The sequence below is a fragment of the Hyperolius riggenbachi genome, chromosome 12 (genome assembly GCF_040937935.1).
Source record: "Hyperolius riggenbachi isolate aHypRig1 chromosome 12, aHypRig1.pri, whole genome shotgun sequence".
Taxonomy (NCBI): Eukaryota; Metazoa; Chordata; class Amphibia; order Anura; family Hyperoliidae; genus Hyperolius; species Hyperolius riggenbachi.
Genome location: NC_090657.1, coordinates 26,025,025 through 26,052,958, shown reverse-complemented (window position 1 = coordinate 26,052,958; position 27,934 = coordinate 26,025,025). Strand labels below are relative to the sequence as shown.

Genomic DNA, 27,934 nt, shown 5'->3' with positions numbered 1-27,934 from the left:
GGCAGAGGTAGAGGGCGAGGCACCACCAGGAGAGGCAGCGGCATTGCAGCAGCCACTGCCAGCAGCAGCAGGTCTGTGACTGGTCCGCCGCCAGCCACTGACCGCAAAGTTGTGGAGGAGGGAGCAGAGGCGCAACAGCAGCGCGTTGCGCCCATCTTTGAGACGGGTCGTTGCCCACGGCCCATTGTGGAGATTCAGGTGCAGGCTGTGGTGGAAATGATGGTGGAGCAGGAAGCCACCGTTTCCAGCCAGGCATTCAGAACCAGCGAGACCAGTGCCACCACCACCAGCACTCCAGTCCGCAGCAGGCCTTCAGCCCTCCACCACCGCTTGAGGCCATGATGACGGTGACCCCATCGACCAGCCTGCCTTCAATGAGCATGCTCCTATACCCTGAGACTGTGACCATGTACAGGGATGTTTTGGAGAAGTATGAGTTGGAGATGATGGGGCCATGCAAGGAGGAGGAGCAGTTAGAGGTGCAGAAGATTGTTGTTGTTGTTGGCGCTGAGGAGGAGGGGCGTGATGCAGGGGATGTTGGGGTAGAGGAGTTGGTTGAGGCGGGCTCACAGGATATGTTTGTGTATGATGATGATGACTTGCTGGATCCTTCCTATGTGCCACCAGTACCACCAGCACAGTTGGTTGAAGGCAGCTCGTCATCGGAGGAGGAGGCGTCTCTGGCGCAGAGGCACGGCAGCAGCAAGGTGGCCAGCACAGGGCGTGGAAGGCAGGAGCCACAGCCTGCTGCTTCAGCCGCTACCACCACCCGCAGCAAACCTCCAACTAAAACAAAAAAGGCACAATTCTCCAAGGGCACCCAAAAACCCCAGTCCTCAAGCTCAAAGAGCAGGATGAAGTCCTCAGTCTGGCGGTACTTCACCAAGTGCCCAGTGGACGCGACACGTGCAATTTGCAACAGTTGCAGTGTCAGTCTCAGCAGAGGTCGCGATCTGCTCAAGTTGGGTACCTCGTGCCTGCAGATCCACTTACAGAGCAGACATTTGGATGAGTTTACTGAGTATCAGAAGCTGACGGACAGTGGCGCAGGCAGTGGTCAAACCCAGACAGCCACTGCACAGATTTCAGCAGCAGCAACATCCGACCCTCCTGCCCATCCAGCAGCAGCAGCAGGAGCACAGCAGCAACTCACTTCCACCCCCCCCCCCCCCCCCGGGCAGCCAGTCCTCAGTGGCCTCATCAACTCCCTCCACAGTGGCCTCCTCATCCTCCCGTGCAGGCAAACGCCGCCAGACCCTGCTCATTCCCCGGTGTGACCAAGGTGCTGCCTCCCGCCCACAGGCGCATCCGGGTGCTGAACGGGTTGCTTGCCTGGGCCATGTGCTCCCAGCTCCTGCCATATTCCTTTGTGCAGGAGGGGAGTGACATGAGAGCGCTGCTGCAGGTTGGGATCCCGGAGTGGCAAGTCCCCAGCCACCACTATTTCTCCCGCAGGGCAATCCCAGCACTGCACCGCTTTGCCATGGCAAACGTGGGCCGCGCGCTTGATCACGCCGTGAGTGCGCGGATCCACGTCACCATGGATTCATGGAGCAGCCGTTTTAGGACAGACCGCTATCTGTCCTTTACGGCCCACTGGGTCAGCCTGGTGGAAAGCCCGAGCGAGGAAGCAGCATGTCCACCCTCGGGCGCAGCAGCGGCACCAGTCGCCCACTATGTGGTGCCACCGCACGGGGTCAGGGGAGAAGCAGCAGCTCCCGCCGCCAAGCGATCCCGTCTGAACAGCAGCGTGAAGGCCCGCCACTGCCAAGCGCTGCTGGAGATAAAAAGCCTGGGGAAAAACTCCTTGACGGCAGCCAACGTGCTCCGGTACCTCAGGGAGCAGGAGAGGACGTGGCTGACCCCCAGAGGCCTCCCTGTGGGATTGGTGGTGTCCGACAATGCCACCAACCTGCTGGCTGCTATCAGCAGGGGAGACTTGATCCACGTCCCTTGCTTGGCCCACGTCCTGAACCTGGTGGTGCAAAAGATTCTTGCGCACCTACCAGGGGATGGAGGAGCTGTTAGAAGCGGCGCAGAAAATTGTGTGCGCTTTCCGCCGCTCAGCAGCTGCTGCAGCAAAACTGGCAGATATCCAGCAGCTGGAGGGCCTGCCACGACACCGCCTCATCATAGATGTGCCAACTTGCTGGAACTCCACCCTGGCAATGTTGGAGCGGCTGGTTGAGCAGAGGAGGGCTGTCAACCGGTACATCTATGATGCCACTGTCGCCGGCACCGGCAGCAGCACCACCAAACGCCAGCTAATCACCAACGCACAGTGGGGGCAGATGCAGCAGGTCTGCTTGGTGTTGGCTCCCTTCCTGCAGGGAACCAACCTGGTGAGCGAACAACCGGCATCCCTCTGCCAGTGGGTGCCCTTTGTTTGTCTGCTGGACAGGGCACTTGGCGATTTGGTGGATTTGGGAGAGGAGGCCATGAAGCATCTGGAACAGCAGCCGCCTGCGCAGTCCACTACTGTGCAGGTATATGAGTCCCCGGAGGAGTATGAGGAGGAGTTGGAGGTGCTGGACGTTGCTGCTGGGGGGGAACATTGGAGCGCAGCAGCAGGTGCGAGGGTGGAGAGAAGAGGAAGAGGTTTAGGGGCCAGAGGAGGAGGACGCTGACCCTAATGTCTCTGTTGGACGGGCCACCCTGTTCCCCATGGCAGTGCACATGCTGCGCTGCCTGCGCTCAAACCCCAGGGTCAAGTGGATGCGAGCGAGGGAAGACGCCTGCATCAGCATGATCCTGGACCCACGGCTGAGGGGAAGGTGGGATCAGTTTCTGCCTGCCAGAGACTGTGAGCAGCGAGCAAGGGAGTTGCAGGAGATCCTTGTTCGGCGACTGGAGGAAGCCTTCCCTCCGCCTTCCACCCCCTCTGTCCCTGTCCAGCAGCCAGCACAGCAGCCGGTGCCTGCGGCCAGCAGCAGCGTCAGGCGCCCAGGAGACCTGCTGTCATTGACGCAGGCGTTCTACATGATGGTACAGCAGCCGTGAGAGGAGGTGCGTGCAGCAGCCACCTTCTCTGAGAGTCACAGCCAGCGCATGACCCGGATGGTGGCCAACTACATGGGGTTCTTCAGTGGGCTTGACACCGGCAGCGTGGAGTTTTGGGACCCCATGGAGTACTGGTTGGAGCGCTTGCACATCTGGAGGGAGCTGGTGCAGTACACCCTGGAAGTATTGTCTTGCCCCCCTTCCAGTGTGCTGTCCGAGAGGTGCTTCAGTGCTGCCGGTGGCGTGGTCACCGAGAAGCGATCTCGTCTTTCCACAGAGGGCGTTGACAGACTGACATTTTTGACGATTAACCAGGCCTTGATAGAAGGCACGTTTCTGGCACCTGTTGTCGGCGAGAGAAGGACATGAGGTGCCTGGGAATTACAATGCATTGCCTGCTGCCATACGTTACTCCTCCTCCTCCTCCTGCTGCTGCTGTATTTATTTATTTATGAATTTATTTATGTATTTATTGTATTTATACGTGACTCCTCCTGCTGCTGCTGCTGCATTTATTTATTTATGAATTTATTTATGTATTTATTGTATTTATACGTGACTCCTCCTCCTGCTCCTCCTGCTGCATTTATTTGTTTATTTATGAATTTATGTATTTATTGTATTTATACGTGACTCCTCCTCCTCCTGCTGCTGCTGCATTTATTTATGAATTTATGAATTTATTTAATTTATACATGACTCCTCCTCCTCCTGCTGCTGCATTTATTTATTTATGAATTTATTTATGTATTTATTGTATTTATAAAGTGGCAACATATTACGCCACGCTGATTTTCATCCTTCTGCTGTCTGTGGTCCCACTGCCAGGGTCCACACAATACATTGCCTGCTGCCAGTGCCACATGTCACTCCTCCTCCTACTGCTGCTGTATTTATCCTCCTGCTGTCAGTGGTCCCACCGCCAGGATCCACACAATACATTGCCTGCTGCCAGTGCCACACGTCACTCCTCCTCCTGCTGCTGCTGTATTTATCCTCCTGCTGTCAGTGGTCCCACCGCCAGGTTCCACACAATACATTGCCTGCTGCCAGTGCCACACGTCACTCCTCCTCCTGCTGCTGCTGTATTTATCCTCCTGCTGTCAGTGGTCCCACCGCCAGGTTTCACACAATACATTGCCTTCTGCCAGTGCCACACGTCAATCCTCCTTCTGCTGCTGCTGTATTTATCCTCCTGCTGTCAGTGGTCCCACCACCAGGGTCCACACAATACATTGCCTGCTGCCAGTGCTACACGTCACTCCTCCTCCTCCTGCTGCTGCTGTATTTATCCTCCTGCTGTCAGTGGTCCCACCGCCAGGGTCCACACAATACATTGCCTGCTGCCAGTGCCACATGTCACTACTCCTCCTCCTCCTGCTGCTGCTGTATTTATCCTCCTGCTGTCAGTGGTCCCACCACCAGGGTCCACACAATACATTGCCTGCTGCCAGTGCCACACGTCACTCCTCCTCCTACTGCTGCTGTATTTATCCTCCTGCTGTCAGTGGTCCCACCGCCAGGGTCCACACAATACATTGCCTGCTGTCAATGCCATACGTCACTTTTTTTTTTTTTTTTCTTATTACACCTATTTCAATGTGATTTCCCTTTAAAAAAAAACAAAAACGCATCCGAATTCCCGAACACAAATTTTTTACCAAATTTTGTTACCGACACCCGGTTCGGGTGAACCGAATTTCGTGGTTGAAGGCGAATTCGAATCCGAATGTCATGCGGACCCGAATTTGAATGTACCCAAACCGAATTTTGGTACATCTGAGCAAGCCTGTGCGCAACCCTCCGCCTTTTCACAAGATGTGAAGTGTCACCTAGGAGAAAATGTAGGAGAAAAAGTGAATTGAATAATGACCAGTGCCTCTTTAGGGTGGATTGTCACTGACTATGACGTTAGTAAATCACCCTTCTCGAGTAGTATCAGGCTGGGTTAGTGATTAGGTTGGTTTACCGGTAAATGTATTTTTGTCTAAAGTTCCATTTCATATTTTTTTCAGGTGAATTAGCACGTCTTAATCAGTGTGCATCATCCCAGGAGTTGTCACCCAACTTGCTTGCAGCTGGTAAAGGTGAGAGGGCATATTTTATATTCTGCTACACCTAAGTACAGTTTACAATATTTAATGTGTATTATAGCAGTTAGCTATATTATATGTTTCTTATTCTTCTATGTTACCTAGTAACACCCTCCACCGGCATACACTGATTTTATCTGGCTGATAGTGTACTGTATACCTTTCATTGTGTATGTTTATGCTGTTATTGCTTGTGCGGTTAGTCATTACTCCCTTTCAGAGGAAGGCTGTTTGTACCAGGATTTCCCTGACACAGCCTTGTTCACCTTTTTTTATATGTGACACAACGGTATGTTTCTCTGGCAAAGCTTTGTTACTAGCATCTGCTGGTGGATCATGATAACTGTAGCAAAATGGAGCAGGTGTTAATTGCATCTGATCTACAGTGCGATAGCGGGAGTGTTTTTGTCTCTTACCTCTTTCAAATAGAAACATATGCACAGACACGGTTTTAACAATCATGGTCCATTCCCAATGAAATTATAGGATGCTAAGATATGCATGTTTTCTTGACTTGTTCATAGTGATAGTGGAAACAGAACTTAAAGTGAACCTCCGGACTAAAAATCTACTCAGCAGAACTGAAAAGGCTTGGTGTTTCTTTAACAGTTTCACAGCATCAGAACTTTGTTTTTTTTTGCTGCATTTTTAGCTAAGCTCCACCCATAAAATAAAAAAAGCCTGGGCTTTTTCTCCGTGATGCTGTGCAGAGCATGATGGGATTTTCTATGTTGTTATTCACGTTGCCGAGCAACTGGGAGAGGTGCTCAGCACACAGGACAGTTGGAACTGTGTCTCATGCTTCCTGTCACCTCCTTTCAACCAAAAAGATGGCTGCCATCATGAAATCACAAACATTTGCCTGTTCTTTTAAAACAGGGTGGGTAAGAGATTATGGGCCATGTGCAATTGACTTTTTCACCTGAGTTTTCTCCTAGGAGATAATTTTTCATCTTTAATTTAATATAACTTTTTAGCACTTTGCAATGGAGAAAGTACCAAAAAGTTGGTCAAAAATTACTGTAAAATTTATTTTGAGTATTAGTTAGCTTGCTGGGGGCTTAAAAGTCATTTTATTTTAAGTTATAAAAATATCACCTTGGTGAAAACTCAGGTGAAAAAGTGAATTGCATATGGCCCCATATTACCTATCTATTTTAATTAACATAACTAATGTAACTTAATGACAGTATATTTGCTTAGGCTGGAGTTCCTCTTTAACGTGTATCTCCAGTACACAAAATTAACTTGACAGATTTCAGGATGGCAAAACTGAAATCTAATAGCCCATAAAGAGATGTATGTACCATATTTTAATTACATGCTGCACTTGTTGCCTGATAACTTTTGCAGGCATTTCCTATGATATGCTCTATGACACCAGACTACAGATTGCATAGTTGCTGAAAGAGTAAGACACAGACATTGAACATTTATATCGCGCTTTTCTCCTGGCGAGCTCAAAGCACCAGAGCTGCAGCCACTAGGACACTATATAGGCAGGGGCAGAGTTAGGGAGTATTGCCCAAGGTCTCTGACTGATGGGGTGCCGGGTTACTGAACAGGAAGAGCTGAGATTGAACCCTGATCTCCTGTGTTGGAGACAGAACCCTTAACCAGTACACTATCCAGCCACTGGGATAGTAGGTCAGACAATCCCTCCAACCGGACTGTGACTCTTAGTGGTTACCCGTAATTTCCAAGTTTCTGAAAGAATGAGAGAGGCTAGGTGCCCAATGGTGCTATATTGCTGTAATAGATGGATATTTTCAGAATATATGTATTTATACTCACAAAGGAGGGGTGTACACATCTGCAACCACTGTCAGAGCCTGCAGGAAATTCACTATTCCTGCTCGGTGTCCCAGGACTGCTGCTGCAGGTGCTGGCTGGTCACTCTCCTTGGTTGTTTTTATAGGACAAAAAGTCTTCAAAAACTATTAACACTGAGACGTAAGAACTAATCTAATCCCACTGGTGGCACCCTAGAAATATCACTGTATTGTAACGATCGGTGAAGCACAGAGAGGATCTGATTACCGGTGATCTGCAGTATCACTGGAAATACAGATGTATACCAGATTATAAGTGATCTGCAGTATCACCGATAATCCGATATACCAACTAACCTCTGTTCACCTGAGTAGAGTGTAGTGTTTTGGTGCAACAGTAACAATTTGAGGACAAGGCCTCAGTGCAGTCAGGAGTACTGCACGGATTCCTTCCGCAGACCTGAACTCTCCAAGACGTTAGGAGTCAGGCTGACAGTAGGTAGGAAGGTCAGAAAGTAACCCTAGGAGGAAGTGTCACTAACAGAACGGGGAACCGCCTCTAACAGGAAGGTTGGTTCTCGAGGTCGGACAAGCCAGGTCGTACACACACGGACAGATAAAGTACAAGATCAGGAGGCAGAGGCGGAGTCTAAGTACAGGCGGGGTTCGGCAACAGATTATCAGATATATCGAGGTACAAGATCAGAGTTCAGGAGGATAGTCAGGCAGGCAAAGAGTCATAACAGATAAACACGATCAAACTAGTACTTTAAGCTATCAACAGAATCTAGCTAAGTGTAGGATTAAAGCTCCAGCTGGTCCCGGCACACTTGCGGATCTGACTACGGATCTGGGTGCTTCCACATATGTGATCGCAACGCCAGACAACCAGCAACTGAACAGCCAGCCGTATATATGCTCTACTCCTGCCCAACACTTCCCCTAAGTGCTGGACCAATGAGAAGTGGAATCCGTGTCAGCTGACCAGCCTGGTCAGCTGACTCACTTCTGGCTGTAATATAAGCCCTGCCTCATAGCGCGCGCGCGCGTGTCCTTCTGAACCTGTGTGGACTAGTAGTCCCAGCCACACCAGACACGTCTTGTATGCCAGACGCGGGAGCCGTCGCACTGCACACGGCGGCTTCTCCGCGTTCACTCCCACCACTAGCCACCATGTCACGCACGGGGACAGCCGCCTCAGACTGAGTGGAGGCGGCTGCCTCCCCGTGCCCTGAGTCTGACATACTGCGCGCGGAAAGAGCCGCCTCCGCCTGACACATGGCGGCGGCTCTTCCGCGCTTTCTCACAGTACCCCCCCGAGGAGTGGACTCCGGACAGCTCCTTCCAGGTTTTTCTGGATGCAAAGTGTGAAACTCTCTCTTTAACTCATCGGCATGCATACGAGTCCCTGGTACTCATTGTCTCTCCTCAATGCCATACCCTTTCCAATGCACTAAATATTGTACCGAGTTCTGAACAATGCGTGAGTCTAATATTTTTTCCACCTCGTACTCAGGTTGGTCCTCCACCATCACCGGAGGAGGAGGAGTAGGACCCACATGAACCGCAGGTTTAAGTAGGGACACGTGAAACGACCTTACGCCCCGCATGCTGGCAGGAAGATCAATGGCGTAAGTGACGTTGTTAATTCTTTTGGTCACGGAAAATGGACCCACAAACCTGGGGCCCAGTTTGGCAGATGGCTGCTTTAAGGTCAAGTGACGTGTGGACACCCAGACTAAATCCCCTGGCTGAAACTTCCATTCCACGGACCGTCTCTTGTCCGCTTGACCCTTCTGACTCTGAAATGCCTTCTGCAAGTTCCCCTTAACAATTCCCCAATTGTCCCTGAGTGATCTCTGCCAAACCTCCAGTGCTGGAAATGGAGAAGAGACAACTGGAAAAGGGGAGAATTTGGGTGACCTCCCTGTCACAATCTGGAATGGAGAGAAACCAGACGAAGAATTCTTCAAATTATTTTGTGCAAATTCCACGAAGGGCAAAAATTTTGCCCAATCACTCTGTGCCTCCGCAACGTAACATCTGTTTTGCTCCAAAGACTGGTTAATTCGTTCAGTCTGCCCATTTGTCTGTGGGTGGTAGACTGACGAGAAAGACAATTTCATGCCCATTTGGTGGCAAAATGCCCTCCAGAATCCAGACACAAATTGGACTCCCCTATCTGACACAATGCCTTCCGGAATGCCATGCAGCCGGAAGACGTGAACGATAAACAATTCGGCCAGTTCTTGAGCCGAGGGGAGTCCTTTCAGGGGCACAAAATGGGCCATTTTGCTAAAACGGTCGACTACCACCCAAATGACCAACATGCCTTCAGACCTGGGCAATTCCCCCACAAAATCCATGGACAAGTGGGTCCATGGCTCACTCGGGGTGGGCAAAGGCTGCAACCTTCCTACAGATGCCAGCCGGGAGGGTTTACTCTTGGCACATACCGCACACTCCCTGACATACTCCTTGCAATCTGTTGCCAAAGAAGGCCACCAAGCACACCTGGCAATCAGATCCTGCGTTCTGGCAGCTCCAGGATGACCAGCATTCTTATGGGCGTGAAAGAGTTGCAGGACTTGTAAACGAAATGGCAGTGGGATAAACATGACCCCTTCAGGTTTTCCCTCAGGAACATCCTGCTGATAGGTGCGCAAAGGTGTACAGAGGCGCCGGAAAGATAAAAATAGCTAAAACATTTAAAATTGTTCTGGTTGCGGTGGTGGACCGGCCAACCATAAACAGACAAAAAGGCTGTCAATTTTCAAAACATATATACACAATTTATTCAATTTCTCCCAGTAAAGAGTCGCAACGCGTTTCACGGGAAAAAACCCGCTTCTTCAGGCAATAAAGGATAGGAGCAATACACAGCGTTTAGTCAAGATGATGCTTGGCACCTCTTGACTAAACGCTGTGTATTGCTCCTATCCTTTATTGCCTGAAGAAGCGGGTTTTTTCCCGTGAAACGCGTTGCGACTCTTTACTGGGAGTAATTGAATAAATTGTGTATATATGTTTTGAAAATTGACAGCCTTTTTGTCTGTTTATGGTTGGCCGGTCCACCACCGCAACCAGAACAATTTTAAACGTTTTAGCTATTTTTATCTTTCCGGCGCCTCTGTACACCTTTGCGCATCCAGAAGTCCACCCTTGGTGGAAGGGTGATCTACCCTACAATTTCCTTCTATCCACAGAGAGCGACGTTTTAATCCTGAGTGGGGACAGGCTTATACTCCCCACCTGCCTGAACAGTGGTTGCTTTGGAGGCAACCCTGGCTTGTGAGTATAATACTTGCATTTCATAATACTTTCCACCCCCTACTAATACATACTACACTATATTGGGCTCTCGGTCTTCTATCTTTTTATATCCTGCTGAAAGGGACCCAAAACCTCCGTCCAATCCTCCCAAGTCTCCGTGGCGGCTAACACTAGTCTCTGCGGGATGATGGACTCAGGAGCGGGGGGCTGTGCTTTCTCTGGTTCAAAACACCTGGAGAGGGCATCTGCCTTGACGTTTTTGCTGCCTGGAGTGTACGTGATTATAAACCTGAATCTCGTAAAAAATAAAGACCACCGGGCCTGACGGGGACTTAGTCTCTTAGCCCCCTCGATGTATTCCAAGTTCTTGTGGTCGGTGTAAACTGTGATCGTGTGTTCTGCCCCCTCTAACCAATGGCGCCATTCCTCAAATGCCAACTTAATGGCCAGAAGTTCCCGGTTGCCTATATCGTAATTTTTTTCTGCAGGTGAAAACCTACGGGAAAAGTAAGCGCACGGGTGTAATCTGCCCTGCAACCCAGATCGTTGAGACAGCACCGCCCCCCACCCCAACCTCCGAGGCATCAACCTCCATGATAAAGGGAAAGGACGTGTCCACATGCCTCAAAATTGGTGCTGAGCAAAATAATTTCTTCAAATGAGAAAATGCTGCCATGGCCTCAGGGGACCAGTGGTTGGTATCTGCCCCCTTTTTCATGAGACTGGTAAGGGGGGCAACTATCGTGGAGTACCCCTTAATGAACCTCCTGTAATAGTTCGCAAAACCTAAAAACCTCTGTAGGGCCTTCAACCCCACTGGCTGAGGCCACTCCAACACAGCTGTGACCTTGACAGGATCCATTGACAGGCCCGAGGTGGAAATTACGTACCTTAGGAACGTGACAGTGGTCACCTCGAAAATACACTTTTCCACCTTAGCATAGAGCATATTTTGTCTTAAGACAAACTTCACATGGACCCTGTGCTCGGAGAGGTTATTGGAATAGATTAGTATATCATCAAGGTATACCAACACGAATCTACCCAATACCTCCTGGAATACCTCATTGATTAATTCTTGGAAGACGGCTGGCGCATTGCACAACCCGAAGGGCATCACTAAGTACTCGTAATGCCCGTCGGGTGTGTTGAAGGCCGTCTTCCATTCATTGCCCTTTCTAATGCGGATTAGGTTGTATGCCCCCCCTCAGATCCAACTTAGAGAAGATCTTTGCGGTTGTGACCTGCGCGAATAAATCGTCTATCAATGGTAACGGATAGCGATTTTTCACCGTGATTTTATTGAGACCCCGGTAATCGATACAAGGTCGAAGACCTCCGTCTTTCTTCTTAACAACAAAGAAAACGGCCCCAGCAGGTGACCGGGAGGGCCGGATGAACCACTTGGCCAAGTTGTCACGAATGTACTCCTGCATAGCCATCTTCTCTGGACCGGACAAGTTATACAGGTGACCCCTAGGGGGCATACAACCAGCACGGAGATCAATGGGGCAATCGAACGGGCGATGAGGTGGTAATTGATCAGCAGCCTTGGGACAAGATACATCTGAAAACTCAGAATATTCCTCGGGAACACCCTCCACGCAAATCTTGGTCTGACCTAATGTCACTTCCCTAGACACTTCTGGGAACAAAAGTCTGACCAACTGGTTAACTGTCCTGTAGCCCAATTAATCTGTGGTGAATGGAGCTGCAGCCAGGGCATACCTAGGACAATGGTGGAGGTAGACATGTGCAACACAAAAAAACTTAAATCCTCCTTGTGCAGGACCCCAATAATGACCTCCACCTCTGGTGTCTGAGACAGTGGACGGTCCCCTTGTAGTGGGGAGTCGTCCACAGCAGTAACTTGAATAGGTGGTTTTACTGGGGAAAGTGGAATGCCCAACTTCTCTGCAAACTCTAAACTCATAAAGTTAGCCGCGGAGCCTGAGTCAACAAAGGCTTCCGTGGCTTCAAATTTGTCCCCCCACGTAATCATACAAGGAAGGAGAAAACGTTTTTCTTTTAGGAGTGTGAGTTGGGCGCCCAGGGTGTCACCCCTTCCAACTCCTAGGCGGTAGCGTTTCCCGGCTTATTCTTATCTGGCTTAATGGGACAGTCTCGTACCCTATGCCCCCCTTCACCACAGTACAAGCATAACTGTTCCGTCATTCTCCGTCTTCTCTCCACTTGGGTCAGCTTAGACCGACCGATCTGCATCGGTTCAGGTGGAGGCATGATTGGAGGTGATGAGACTGAGGGAGACGGAGATACTAGGGGTGCTGCATAAGATGTCACCCTTACCCGATGACTGCCCCTAGTCTGTTTCTGATGACGTAGCCTGCGGTCGATACGAATAGCTGATGAGATGGCCTCATCGACTGTTTTGGGCTCAGGTTGACTTAACATTAGGTCAGACACTTCATCCGACAGCCCAGACAGAAAATAATCCAACAAAGCATATGTATCAAACCTGGCCGTAACCGACCACCGACGGAATTCTGCCGCGTAATCTTCGAAGGAGCGTCTGCCTTGCCGCAAAAGTTTGAGCTTCCGCTCAGAGGTCGCAGCAAGGTCAGGGTCGTCGTATATTACTGCCATGGCTTTAAAAAATCCCTCTACCGAGGTCAGAGCTGTATCTGTGGGGGGCAGGTTGTATGCCCAGGACTGGGAATCACCAGTTAACAAAGTTTTAATAAAAATGACCCGTTGGGTCTCTACTCGAAATATGATAACACTCTACTCTTAAAATTCCGGAAGTCAGACTTGTGGCCGGAAAATTTATCAGGTACGGGCATACGTATGTCATCACTAGGAGGGGATCGCACTGAATCAACTGACGTCTGGAGGGTTCGCACAGAGCCTGATAGGGCATCAATTAAGGCTTTGTGCTGGCCCAGTGCTTGATGGATGCTATCCACCGAAGAGGCAAGCACAGTCAGAGGGTCAGCGCGTGTTTCCATCTGTTTTTTGGTCTGGCGTTCTGTAACGATCGGTGAAGCACAGAGAGGATCTGATTACCGGTGATCTGCAGTATCACTGGAAATACAGATGTATACCAGATTATAAGTGATCTGCAGTATCACCGATAATCCGATATACCAACTAACCTCTGTTCACCTGAGTAGAGTGTAGTGTTTTGGTGCAACAGTAACAATTTGAGGACAAGGCCTCAGTGCAGTCAGGAGTACTGCACGGATTCCTTCCGCAGACCCGAACTCTCCAAGACGGGAGGAGTCAGGTTGACAGTAGGTAGGAAGGTCAGAAAGTAACCCTAGGAGGAAGTGTCACTAACAGAACGGGGGAACTGCCTCTAACAGGAAGGTCGGTTCTCGAGGTCGGACAAGCCAGGTCGTACACACACGGACAGATAAAGTACAAGATCAGGAGGCAGAGGCGGAGTCTAAGTACAGGCGGGGTTCGGCAACAGAGTATCAGATATATCGAGGTACAAGATCAGAAGGCAGAGGCGGAGTCTAAGTACAGGCAGGGTTCGGCAACAGAGTATCAGATATATCGAGGTAAAAGATCAGAGTTCAGGAGGATAGTCAGGCAGGCAAAGAGTCATAACAGATAAACACGATCAAAACTAGTACTTTAAGCTATCAACAGAATCTAGCTAAGTGTAGGATTACAGCTCCAGCTGGTCCCGGCACACTTGCGGATCTGACTACGGATGTCGGTGCTTCCACATATGTGATTGCAACGCCAGACAACCAGCAACTGAACAGCCAGCCGTATATATGCTCTACTCCTGCCCAGCACTTCCCCTAAGTGCTGGACCAATGAGAAGTGGAATCCGTGTCAGCTGACCAGCCTGGTCAGCTGACTCACTTCTGGCTGTAATATAAGCCCTGCCTCATAGCGCGCGCGTGTCCTTCTGAACCTGTGTGGACTAGTAGTCCCAGCCACACCAGACACGTCTTGTATGCCAGACGCGGGAGCCGTCGCACTGCACGCGGCGGCTTCTCCGCGTTCACTCCCACCACTAGCCGCCATGTCACGCACGGGGACAGCCGCCTCAGACTGAGTGGAGGCGGCTGCCTCCCGGTGCCCTGACATACTGCGCGCGGAAAGAGCCGCCTCCGCCTGACACATGGCGGCGGCTCTTCCGCGCTTTCTCACATGTATACACTAAAAATACACTAAAACAGATTAAAATGGGAGGTAGTGGTGATGTTCTAATTCAAGATAATGTAATGTTCTAATTCAAGATGCAACACAATTTTTATTGTAGTACACTTTCTTGAATTAGACCATTTGTGTCTTCTTTTGGGAGGTAAGTCCACCACTAACTCCCATTTGAATCTGTTGTTAGTGTATCTTATCCTTTTTGGTGCCTCTGTTTCCATCCAATTTCTACTACTGGTACGGTATATGTTTTGTCCACCCTTAGTGGATGGTGTTACCCCTTGCTTCCATCAACTACAGAGAGTGACTTCTTAACCTGAGTGGTGTTGGATTTGATCTCCCCACCTGCCTCCACAGCAGTGGCGTAGCTAAAGTAGCTAAGGAGCTGTGGGCCCCGATGCAAGTTTTACTATGGGGCCCCCCAAGCACTCTATACATAACAATTGATACGGCGCACCAAAACCTGCCAATGGCAACTACAGTGTCAGAGGTGCAAGAGGGGGATGGGGAACAGTGTGTTAATGATTACTACTATTCAAAGTATCTATAGAAGTAATTATTATGAGCACAGGGTCAATACAGAGCTAATACTGTAGTTGAGGGAGGGCCCTTCAGGGCCCCTCTGGCCCAAGGGCCCCGATGCGGTCGCTACCTCTGCACCCCCTATTGCTACGCCCCTGCTCCACAGTGGTTACCATTGCGTGCGTAACCCAGATTTGAGAGTATTACTCTATCATCAGCTACTAATAACCTCACTTTACTAACACACACTACACCATATTGGGTTCTTGGTTTGCTCTGGTGTTTCTCCCATGCTCGGGAGGGGTAACTCTCTCAGTTAGCTGGACCAAAAGAGTTTTACAAAGAGGCTCACAGAGAAGGAACAGAAATGTAAGGTCTGGTACCACTTTTATCTCTTATATAACTGTGGCTGTATTTCATACCTACGGTAAGTGATAAAAACAAATTACAGTACGTCATTTTCTGGTAATTAAATTAAGCTGGTAATAACTTTGTGTATCAATGCAAATGTGTACTGTTTCATGATAGATGTGGTTTCCTTTCGGTCACACATTTTTAAAATGTGTGTTTTGATTTAAAGCTTGTTGTTCAGGAAAATCTGAATATAATAGAAAAAAAAAGCTATTTTCTTCAACTTGTCTTACAAACAGTATCATCTACCATTGCTTAGAGAGAGATAAAACCTATTCTCCTCATTCTCCCAATTTCTGGGATGGCGCACAGGTGGGAGTGCTGCATAATATGAGTTGATTATGCAGTCACTAGCTAAGCATGAGTATATCCACAGATGAATGCATTCTGGTGTCTGCTACAAAAAAAATCACTAAAAATGTGTTGCTTTGTCCAGATAGAGATAATATATTATAGAATATTAAGGATTTTCTTCAAGATGAAGACACAGACAGCAATAAAATCACAAAGTTGTTTTCACACTATGCAAAGCTCAGGTTTATTTCTTACAGGTTTTCTGGCTTTTAGGGCCCTTCAACACTTTCTGAGGTCTGTCACAACGCCTAAGAACGCTGCATCCTGTCACCTATGTATTGATAGTGCTATGGGGCTATCACATCGACCGCGGTGCGTCGGGTCCCATTGTGACAACGCACGACTACCTGTGCATCATGTGCGTTTCACCCAGAAGTGAGGCAAACTTTCATTGGACTGTATGCTTCACTGTATGGTCGCACTGCAGCGGTAATGTGTACAAGGAGCCTAACTCCTGTTAAATAGCCACAACAAATGCAAAATTTGAGAGTTTGCACTGTGCCTTAACTTACACTCTACATAGCTTTCAATTGAGCTAGTCTGTATGTTTTATACCCAGCATTCACACTTTGAGTGCCAGTCCACTGGGTTCTATTTCAGGTGGCTATTTGCAAACATGGAGGAACATTGCTCCCACTAACACATGCCACCAGTGGCCTAGCGATAGGAGGTTGTGACTGCACTGTGGCCCTTGGACCAGGGGTTTTTCTAGGGGCCCTCCCTCAGCCACATTATTAGCTCTTCAATGATGCTATGCTGGTAATGATCACTTCTATGTATGCTTTGAATTAATATAATCATTAAAAAAAACTTTTCCCCTCCTTTGCTTATACCTCTCATACTTTAGATCTCCTTGGAAGGTTTTGTTTTGCCATATGAATTGTTATGTATAGAATACTTGGTGGGCCCCAATGTAAAACTTGCACTTGGGCCCAAAGCTTATAATCTAAGAAGCAAAATGGTGTGGCACTCCCCTTTATACATAGAAGATCATGTGGGTGGGTACTAGGTCAGGCAAAAGTTCACTCACCGCTTCCGTAAGCACCCGTAAGGTCCAATGGCTGCAGACGTGTGCTCCATAGTATTGTCTGAAGAACTGTGCAGAACTGGCATATCAAAGAAGCAGCAACGTGGAATGCAGTGTGGCCAGGCGTCCAGCCGGACGTGGGGTGGCCATCGCCGATCCCGCTTGCACCTGGGGCGCCCACTCTACCACCGCCACCGCCGCACAGTATATACATATATGTATCAAGCTCACTTATACACTGATGCAGTATCCCTGTATTTATATGGTTTACATCTGATGCATTAAATTAAGCTGAGCACAAACGGATTGTGCACGTTGCTGCTTCTTTGATATGCCACTGGGGCCCAAAGTTCTTTAGCTACACCACTGCATAGAGAAGTACAAGGACAACCAGATGTACAGGCATCACAGTGCTCTGCTTGTCAATTTGCCAGCTTTTTCTCTCCTTAGGCGTCTAGAAGCAGAACTTAAGGGGTACATTGACGAACTTGCGGTAAGCAGAATAACATACGTAAAGTCTTACCGTAGAGCATAATGCAATACATCACATGCAATGCATTACACTCTACTCATCATGTGTAAGAATTAATGCACGATTTTATGCTTACCACAGTTGCTAAATGTTCAGTCATCTTGTATGACAAAATTTTAGTGTGTGCACGTGACATGAGTCTGATCTGGACCAACTAGCATGTTAGTATGCCATTCTGCAGAACTATTTACACATCTGGGGATTTTCAGACAATGGCAAAATCTGAAAAAGTAGAGAAACACAAAAGAACATGGCAAAATGTGGAAGTATGAAATATGAGAAAGAAGTTAAATAGTATTGACAATATGCTCTATTACATATGAGAAAAACCTCAGTGGACTTCTCCACAGAAATATATTTTAGTTGGACGGGGTGAAGCCATAGCTGACTGATCAAAAAAGTAGGTGTGGTCAGTAGTAACCAGTGTCACGTGCAGCATGTATTCTAAAGTTCAAGAGCCCCATTGTGTGGTGAATTTTCCCTGTGCTCCAACCTCACAGTAAGGCGCTTTACTGTGACAGCTGGGTGGTCAGGAAAATTAACTGGGTGGTGCATACAGTGAAAAGGGGCTTTGGAGAACATTGGTCACTCGGAATGCACTAATTAGATACAATGAAACAATATTTCAAAGTGAGATATAATGAGTGAAAGTACATACAGAGCATGATTTCTGCAAAGGCAACAAAAGCTACTGTCTTTGGGATATGCTGCCCAAGGGATGGGAGATGTACATGGAATGAACTTTGGCTGTGGACAAGGAGGGCTTAAAATTAGGAGGTGCACATAGAAGAGAGCTGCTGTACATGAAACAGAGTTTTATTCTTTTTTTGGTGCATGGAATGGGTGTGGGGGGAGAGGAGGCGGTGACTGTGCATGAAAAGTAGAAGAATTACATAAGAGGGTAAGGGGGGGCATGTTAAACTGTTTCAAATAGACACATTCTAAAAAATTCTGATTTCTGCAGTGCAGGTAAAAGTCTAAAAATCATGCCACCAACACTGCTGATCTTCCCCAATGCAGCTTAAAATACCTGTGGGTGGTGAAATGTTGCTCCGGAGGATAGCAATGAGAACGTATATTCCCGGTGGGGTTCATCTGGGTGCAGGGAGAAGCCGAGAGATGGTTTTCCCTGTGCTAGGTAATGTAGGGATCTATAACAAATATATTCCCTGCTGATTACCTAATTTACCTCTTAGGTGGTGTAATTCAGAGTCTGGCTATTACAATGTTTTTCCCCCTTGCGCCCATGTAGCAACAAGTAACATTAGGGTTTATGGCGGCGGCCCAAGCAGGCACCGAAGCAACCTGACTCGGCAAACATACGGTCCCATCTGCTACTATCAAGCCCAAGCTGAAACAGCATTTATTAGCAATTTGTATTAGTATACTACCAGGCAATTGTGGAAAATGATGGTTAGGTTGGTGTGATATTCCTGCCTGGAGATGCATTTTATTATTATTATTTAGTGTTTATGTAGCACCAACATCTTCTGCAGAGCTGTACATGTACAGAGCAGGGGCGTAACTAAGAGCCCCCGGGCCCCCCTGCAGAAATTGTGAGTGAGCCCTCCTCCCCTCCGGGGCCCCTCTCCCCCCAGGGCCCGCTCGTGGCCGATTTGGGGGGCTGGAGGGGTCGCACCATGAGGGGAAAGCTATGGCCACACTCGGCGGGGAGGGGGGGGAAGGCCCCCCCCTCCCTCACCTAGGGCTTTCCCCTCTATGCTCCCCTCCAGCTTCAATAGCTATACAAGTGCAGCGGAGCGGCGGCCAGCGGCAGGCAAACATACCTTCCGTGCGTCCGGACGCTTCTCTCTCTAGTGACTGACGCGACTTCCTGTTTTATACAGGAAGTCACGTCAGTCACTAGAGTGAGAAGTGTCTGCGCTGGAACGCATGGAAGGTATGTTTGCCTTCTGCTGCCCGCCGCTCCGCTGCACTCGTCTTGTATAGCTATTGAAGCTGGAGGGAGGCACAGAGGGGAAAGCCCGAGGTGTGGGAGGGGGGGGAACCTTTCCCCCTCCCCGCCGAGTGTGGCCATAGCTTTCCCCTCATGGCGTGACCCCTCCAGCCCCCCAAATCGGCCACGAGTGGGCCCTGGGGGGCGGGGCGGGCACATAGGCTGCATCCCCTATTGTTACGCGCATGGTACACAGTATATAGTTTTATCACTTAACTGTCCCACAGAGGGGCTCACAATCTAAAATATTAGGTTGGCCACTAACAATACAATTTGTTTACGACCGATTATTCATATGGACGATCATTGGAAATGAACGTTTGGCACCACTAACAGACAACAATCTCCTAACCAATGCAATCAGATTGATGGGATCTGAAAATCGGGTTGATTTCATTAATCTGATTGGATTGGTTAGGACAGTGATCTAAAAACTTGGCTCTCCAGCTGTTAAAGAGAACCCGAGGTGGGTTTGAAGAATATTATCTGCATACAGAGGCTGGATCTGCCTATACAGCCCAGCCTCTGTTGCTATCCCAAACCCCCCTAAGGTCCCCCTGCACTCTGCAATCCCTCATAAATCACAGCCACGCTGCTGACAAACAGCTTGTCAGAGCTGGCTGTGTTTATCTCTATAGTGTCAGTCTGCTGCTCTCCCCGCCTCCTGCAGAACTCCAGTCCCCGCCTACATCCCTTCCCTTCCTGCTGATTGGAGGGAAGGGAAGGGGCAGGGACCAGAGCTATGCAGGAGGCGGGGGAGCAGCTGAGACTGACACTACAGATGTAAACACAGCCTCACAGCACGGCTGTGATTTATGAGGGATTGCAGAGTGCAGGGGGACCTTAGTGGGGTTTGGGATAGCAACAGAGGCTGGGCTGTATAGGCAGATCCAGCCTCTGTATGCAGATAACATTCTTTAAACACACCTCGGGTTCTCTTTAAGGAAATACATGTACGACAATGCATTGGAAAAAGACATACGTCCATCAAGTTCAACCAGAAAATTTGGTACAGCACTAGCCTGCTCCCTCACATATCCCTGTTGATCCAGAGGAAGGTGAAAAACCCTTACAAGGCATGGTCCAATTAGCCCCAAAAGGATAAAAAATCCTTCCTGACTCCAGATGGCAATCAGATAAAATGCCTGGATCAGCACCACAGGGCATTATTTAGTAATTATAGCCATGGATGTCTTTCAACGCAAGGAAAGCATCTAAGCCCCCTTTAAACACAGATACAGAATTTGCCATAACTACTTCCTGTGGCAATGCATTCCACATTTTGATCACTCTTCCAGAATGCTTTCCTAAATAAATGTCCTTTGTAAAAGCCTAGGGACAAAAAGCTCTTCCGCCAAGCTTTTATTTTGCCCTCTGATGTATTTATACATTTTAATTATTTAGTCTGGAGAAAAGGCGCCATAGAGAACTAAGGCGCCTTTTCTCCAGACATAATAAACCCAGTTTATCTAACCTGTTTTCAGATGTGTTACATGCGGTGGGTCCAGGACTGCAGGTGTCAGTCACAAATTTATATTAGGCTAGCTGCCTTTTCTCTCACATCGTTGTTTGATAAAGACCTTCAGCCAAAAATGTGTCCGTTATTAATCTGGAATCTGTAAATTATTCCTTTTCCTCGTTTAAATATTTTTGCCAGTGTTCTTTGTTTGGTAGGGATAGTTCACTTAGTTAATCTGCCTTGTTCTTCTGAGTCAGGTATAATTGGCCATAGGTCGAGAACCTAATGTCTATTCTGTAAAATTAGTTTAGAAAAGGAAAGGTGTTCCAGTTGTTATTTTGGTGTAGTTTAATTTTTAACCTATGAAAAATGAAAATGTGCTGGAGGTACAGAATGGTAATTAAGCTGGCACAGCATACTAATTAAATCAAGAGATTACAAGAAAGTCTGGCGTTTCAGGAGACAGAGATGAATTACTAGCACTAGAAGTGAGTGAATCAGTATTTGATGTAAACTGCATCGATTCTCTCAGTGTGGGTATGTTTGAACATTTTGTAGTTTGCACAGAAGACCTGGAAAGTAAAAAACTGCCCCTTAACTTGGTGCCACACGTGAAAGCGGTATATAACCCTGACACATTATTCAAAAAAAACATGTTTTCCTAATTTTTATATGCCATACGGTTATCATATTTGCATTTGTGCATAAGTATTATTATTCATTTAGAAATTACAAGTTCCCAAAAGTACAGTTTTTTGCTTTGAGAGCTGCCTTTGCATTTTATTCATAACTGGTTTTATTCATTATGTATTGAAGGCAGAAATGCTTTGAATGTCTGTCTGTGTCCAGGAGCTTCTGCACAGTCACAGAATGCGTCACATTCCTCACTTGATACAATTAAGTAAACACAAGAAAACATTATCTCTACTTCAGATGCGTCCAGATTTCTTTGCACTGAACTTTCAAGTCCTGTGTGTAACCCTTTGAATGCTGTTCTAGTAAAATAAAATGCTGGTTGTATATAATATGCTGCATTTTTTTGGAGCAAAGAAGAAATGCTGGGTTTCATTCCGCTTTAAGTCACATTCCCACTTAATGCTGCTTAGAGAAAAATGTGCTTAAAGCACCACTTCAGAGAAAAAATGTAAAATACATGTGTTCAAGAAGTATGTTTCTCCCGGATCACAATGCATTATAAATTCATTTTCTCCTATGTTCCTGTCAATTACAGCAATCGGCAAAGCTCTGACAAATCTGACAAATTTTGGCCTAATCCATCTCCTCATGTCAGTATTTTCTTTATTTTAAAAAGCACTCATTGAACATAAACTGCCAAAATAGTGGGAAGCTGGTCAACATTTTTGTATATAATAAAGGAGATACTGAGACTCCAGAAGACGGACTAGTCCAAAAAAAAAAACTGTCAGACTTTCACTGCCTACTGTGACTGCAACATAGGAAAAAAGGTAATTTATAATACTTTATAATCCCCCTTAGAGGGGATCTAATTAACATGTATAAATACATCAGAGGGCAATATAAAAGCTTGGCGGATGAGTTTTTTGTCCCTAGGCCTTCTCAAAGGACTAGAGGACATGATCTGCGCATGGAGGAAAAACGTTTTAGCCATTTATTTAGGAAAGGGTTCTTTACAGTAAGAGTGATTAAGATATGGAATGCATTGCCACAGGAAGTCGTTATGGCAAACTCTATACCTGCATTTAAAGGGGGCTTGCTTGCGTTGAAAGACATCCATGGCTACAATTACTAGGTAATGCCTAATGATGTTGATTCAGAGATTTTATCTGATTGCCATCTGGAGTCGGGAAGGAATTTTTTCCCTTTTGAGGCTAATTGGACCATGCCTTGTAAGGGTTTTTTGCCTTCCTCTGGATCACCAGGGATATGTGAGGGAGCAGGCTGGTGCTGTACTTTGTTCTCTGGATGAACTCGATGGACGTATGTCTTTTTTCAACCCAAATAACTATGTAACTATGTAATACATTTTATTCTGGGAGAAATGTACTTCTTATAAGTATGCTTACACATGTATTTTCATTTTTTTTCTTTTACAATTTTCTTTGTATACTGGTCCTTTCATAGATTTTAAAGAAAAAAGGTTAACAATTAGAGATGTCGCGAACCTCCGATTTTCGTGTTCGCGAACTTCCGCGAAAGGTTCGGTTTGCGAAAAAGTTCGCGAACCGCAATAGACTTCAATGGGGAGGCGAACTTTGAAAATTTGAAAAAATTCTACCAGCTAGAAAAAATGTTTCAAGAGCTCTAATACCTGGAGGCACACCTGATTGAGTGAAATACACATCACTGCTGGAGGACCCGCCCACCCTCCCTCCTCCAAGCTAGGTCCTTATACCATTTGACTCAGTTGTCTGCCTACACTAATTAGTTATGGAACAGCTGCTACACACTCTGCTAGGGAGATTTTATTTGGCCTCCTCCCACCTACCGGAGGGTCTCATCTGCCAGGGAATTCCAGTATTTCAAAAACCAGCTTATATACCATGATAGGGATTTGAACCCAGGCCTCAGTGTATGGTAGGCAACTAACATATCCATTGTACCACCAACACTACTAGCTGAAGCTAGCTGAAACTAGCTGAAACTAGCTGAAACTAGCTGAAAGTAGCCTAGCATGTACCATTTATGCATAATGCAAGAGAAAAATTAGACAAGACAAATAACATTTATATCACACTTTTCTCCTGGCAGACTCAAAGCACCAGAGCTGCAGCACACTCTACAGGCAGTAGCACAGATATGTAACCAGACATGGCCTTGTATTTTGTGTTCAACAGTTGTCACGAGAAAAATTAGACAAGATAGCAGTGTTAGGAAGACTTGCCTAAGGTCTCCTACTGAATAGGTGCTGGCTTACTGAACAGACAGAGACGAGATTCGAACTCTGATCTCCTGTGTCAGAGGCAGAGCCATTCACCATTACACCATGCAGCCACTGTTTACCAACATGTAGCCAGACATGGCCTTGTATTTTGTGTTCAACAGTAGTCACAAGAAAAATTAGACAAGATAGCAGTGTTAGGAAGACTTGCCTAAGGTCTCCTACTGAATAGGTGCTGGCTTACTGAACAGACAGAGATGAGATTCGAACTCTGGTATCCTGTGTCCGAGGCAGAGCCATTCACCATTACACCATGCAGCCACTGCTTACAGACATGTAGCCAGACATGGCCTTGTATTTTGTGTTCAACAGTTGTCACGAGAAAAATTAGACAAGATAGCAGTGTTAGGAAGACTTGCCTAAGGTCTCCTACTGAATAGGTGCTGGCTTACTGAAAAGACAGAGACAAGATTTGAACTCTGGTCTCCTGTGTCAGAGGCAGAGCCCTTCACCATTACACCATGCATCCACTGCTTACAGATCTGTAGCCAGGCATGGCCTTGTCTTTTGTGTTCAACAGTTGTCCAAAGAGAACCTCAGATAGCCAGGTAGATTCATATCCCTCTCTCTCTCTCTCTCTCTCACACTCTCTCTCTAGTAGGGATGGTCACCGCTTTCCACGGAATTGTATTTTGAGCATAAATGGATTGAGCATAAATGGTACATGCTAGGCTGGCTTCAGCATGTAGTGGTGGTGAGAGAGAGAGAGAGATGAATCTACCTGGCTATCTGGGGTTCTCTTTGGACAACTGTTGAACACAAAATACAAGGCGATGTCTGGCTACATGTCTGGCTACATGTCTGTAAGCAGTGGCTGCATGGTGTAGTGGTGAATGGCTCTTCCTCTGACACAGGAGACCAGAGTTCAAATCTCGTCTCTGTCTGTTCAGTAAGCCAGCACCTATTCAGTAGGAGACCTTAGGCAAGTCTTCCTAACACTGCTATTTTGTCTAATTTTTCTCTTGACAACTGTTGAACACAAAATACAAGGCCATGTCTGGCTACATATCTGTGCTACTGCCTATAGAGTGTGCCCTAGTGGCTGCAGCTCTGGTGCTTTGAGTCTGCCAGGAGAAAAGTGTGATATAAATGTTATTTGTCTTGTCTAATTTTTCTCTTGCATTAAGCATAAATGGTACATGCTAGGCTACTTTCAGCTACTTTCAGCTACTTTCAGCTACTTTCAGCTACTTTCAGCTAGTAGTGTTGGTGGTACAATGGATATGTTAGTTGCCTACCATACTCTGAGGCCTGGGTTCAAATCCCTATCATGGTATATAAGCTGGTTTTTGAAATACTGGAATTCCCTGGCAGATGAGACCCTCCGGTAGGAGAGAGGAGGGAATAGGTAGAAGGGTACAAGGGTAGGAGGGAGGAGGGAGGATGGAGGAACCCACAAACAGGCTAATTAAAATCTCCCTAGCAGAGTGTGTAGCAGCTGTCCCTTAACTAATTAGTGTAGGCAGTATAAGGACCTTACTTGGAGGAGGGAAGGAGGGAGGGTGGGCCTCCAGCATTGAGAGCAGTGTGTATGGCAATAATGTGTCTGCTGGCTGTAATATAAAGAGTCAAAGTTTTGCTCAATAGAGCTTTATGGGGCAAATCGAACTTCCGGGAAAGTTCGCGTATGGTAGGCGAATGCGAACCCCCGAAGTTCGCCTGGAACCGTTCGCCGGCGAACAGTTCGCGACATCTCTATTAACAATGCCATACAAAATCCATGGCATGTGCAGCCATTATCCATCTCCCTGTACAGTATGTTCCATTTAATATGAGCAAATATCTCATTTCCCCTTATAACAAGTGCAGTTATCTTATGTCCATCTAAGTCTGGGCGGAAGCAGGACATTTGGGGGTCTGTGGCTAATGGACAATTTGGGCGCTCCATAGGCACTAATGCAAATATCGGTAATACAGCGGCCAAAGCGGATATTTGGGCCCCAATAAATATCGTTTTCAACATTGGAACATATATTTGAAACATGTTATCATTTTGAAACCTGCAACTTTATAGTTTTTTAAATATTTCATTTGTATGTCCAAATTTTACATTATCAAATATTTTATTGTTTCTATGTACACATTTTACGTTTTTAAGGGTGTTTGTGCAGGAAGGGAACGGTTAGAGTTAGATGTCAGGAAGGGTGTGTGTGTGTGTGTGTGTGTGTGTGTGTGTGTGTGTGTGTGTGTGTGTGTGTGTGTGTGTGTGTGTATGGTGTGTGTGTGTGTGTGTGTGTGTATGGTGTGTGTGCATGGTGTGTGTGTGTGTGTGTGTGTGTGTGTGTGTGTGTGTACGGTGTGTGCATGGTGTGTGTGTGTGTGTGTGTATGGTGTGTGTGCATGTTGTGTGTGTGTGTGTATGGTGTGTGTGCATGTTGTGTGTGTGTGTGTGTGTGTGTGTGTGTGTGTGTGTGTGTGCGCGTACGGTGTGTGTGCATGGTGTGTGTGTGTGTGTGTGTGTGTGTGTGTGCATGGTGTGTGTGTGTGTGTGTGTGTGCGGTGTGTGCATGGTGTGTGTGTGTGTGTGTGTGTGTGTGTATGGTGTGTGTGCATGTTGTGTGTGTGTGTGTGTACAGTGTGTACAGTGTGTGTGTGTGTGTGTGTGTGTGTGTGTGTGTGTGTGTGTGTGTGTGTGTGTGTGTGTGTGTGTGTGCGTACGGTGTGTGTGCATGGTGTGTGTGTGTGTGTGTGTATGGTGTGTGTGCATGGTCTGTGTGTGTGTGTGTGCGGTGTGTGCATGGTGTGTGTGTGTGTGTGTGTGTGTGTGTGTATGGTGTGTGTGCATGTTGTGTGTGTGTGTGTGTGTGTGTGTGTGTATGCGGGGGGGGGGGGGGGGGGGTTACGGTTAGGCACCACCGGAGAGGTTTTAGGGTTAGGCATCACAGTGGGGTTAGTATTAACCGGTTCAGCACCGCAGTCCGAAAATCTCATGCATCCGAGCAACATTCACCTCCCATTCATTCGCCTATAACTTTATTGCTACTTATCACAATGAATTGATCTATATCTTGTTTTTTGCGCCACTAATTAGGCTTTCTTTGGGTAGTACATTTTGCTAAGAATTATTTTTTTCTAAATCTAGTTTAACAGGAAGATTAAGAAAGAAATGAAAAAAATTAATTATTTCTCAGTTTTTGGCCATTATAGTTTGAAATTAATATACGCTACCGTAATTAAAACTTATGTATTTTATTTGCCCATCTGTCCCGATTATTACACCGTTTAAACGATGTCCCTATCACAATTTATGGTGCCGATATTTCATTTAGAAATAAAGGTGCATTTTTTCAATTTGCGTCCATCACTATTTATAAGCTTATAATTTTAAATAATATAATAACATATTCTCTTGACATGCATATTTAAAAAGTTCAGACCCTTGGGTAACTATTTATGTTGTATTTTTTATTTTATTTTTAATAAAAAAAAGTGTATGTGGGTAATTTTTGGTGTGGGAGGGAAACTGCTAATTTTACACTGAGGGGACTCTTAGGCGTGCCTATAGAAGGGCCGATGCGAGTGGTCGCGTTTCTTTGCTGACCACTAGCCATCATCATGAACGCAGTGAGGAGCACTCTGTGCGTTTCTGCACTCGGTACTCAGCGCAACACAGGATGGTTACCAACATTATTGAGAAACATTGGCATATCCTTGCTAATGATCCTAAGTTGAATAGATATATTACCGAGAAACCTGTTTTCTTTTCGTAGAGCCCCATCTTTAAGAGATAAACTTGTGAATAGTCATTTTGTGGATTCCACCGCCAGTGGCAAACACTGCAAGGTTGTAGGTACATACACTTGCGGTGGTTGCACGATGTGTAGGTATGTACAGGTGGGGAGACTGGTCAGGCTACCGGACGGTAGAAACTGGGAACTGGGACACTACGTCAATTGTAGTACTGTTCTGGTTGTTTACTTACTTCTATGCCCATGTGGGGCGTTTTATGTCGGCAAGACTAAACGTGAATTTCGAGCACGTATATCTGACCATGTCACCAACATCAAAAGTACAAACCTATCAAATTTGACACCTGTGGCCAGGCATTTCAAAACTGCGCATGCTGGTAATCCTACCAGGATGCGATTTGTGGGTCTAGATCGCATTCATGCCTCCATCAGGGGTGGGGACATGGACCGATTGTTGTTACAGAGGGAATCTCGATGGATCTTTGATCTAAGGGCAACCGAACCTCCGGGTTTGAACGAGAATACAAGCTATGCCTCCTTCCTGCCCTTATAGTGCTTTGCTGATCCGTCTCTGCCATTTTGGTGCTACTGGGCCTGTTGATTTCATTTGTGGATTTCCAATGGAGATCCCGCCGTTCATTGCCAGCGTCTTTTTAAGCTACTACTATATTAGATGAGGAGGTATGTATATACTCTCGTATGGGGTTAGTTTGCCTGCCCCGGGTGTTTGCTTCACCAACAGTCGCTATTATTATTTTTTATCTCACCACATCAGATCATATAATTAAACA

The 27,934-nt window shown here is 46.9% G+C and overlaps 1 protein-coding gene and 1 long non-coding RNA gene across 8 annotated transcripts in view; one reads left to right on the top strand and one right to left on the bottom strand.

Moving 5' to 3' along the window:
- The window catches only part of LOC137541406 (uncharacterized), a 1,168,812-nt gene that overhangs the window by 423,334 nt on the left and 717,544 nt on the right, over positions 1-27,934 (top strand). For all 6 annotated transcript variants that reach the window (XR_011025153.1, XR_011025156.1, XR_011025152.1 and 3 more), the window contains exon 5: positions 5,016-5,087. This is a non-coding gene — a long non-coding RNA (uncharacterized lncRNA). The remainder of the gene's footprint in view (positions 1-5,015; positions 5,088-27,934) is intronic.
- The window catches only part of KCNH6 (potassium voltage-gated channel subfamily H member 6), a 541,700-nt gene that overhangs the window by 380,017 nt on the left and 133,749 nt on the right, over positions 1-27,934 (bottom strand). The window lies entirely within an intron of this gene.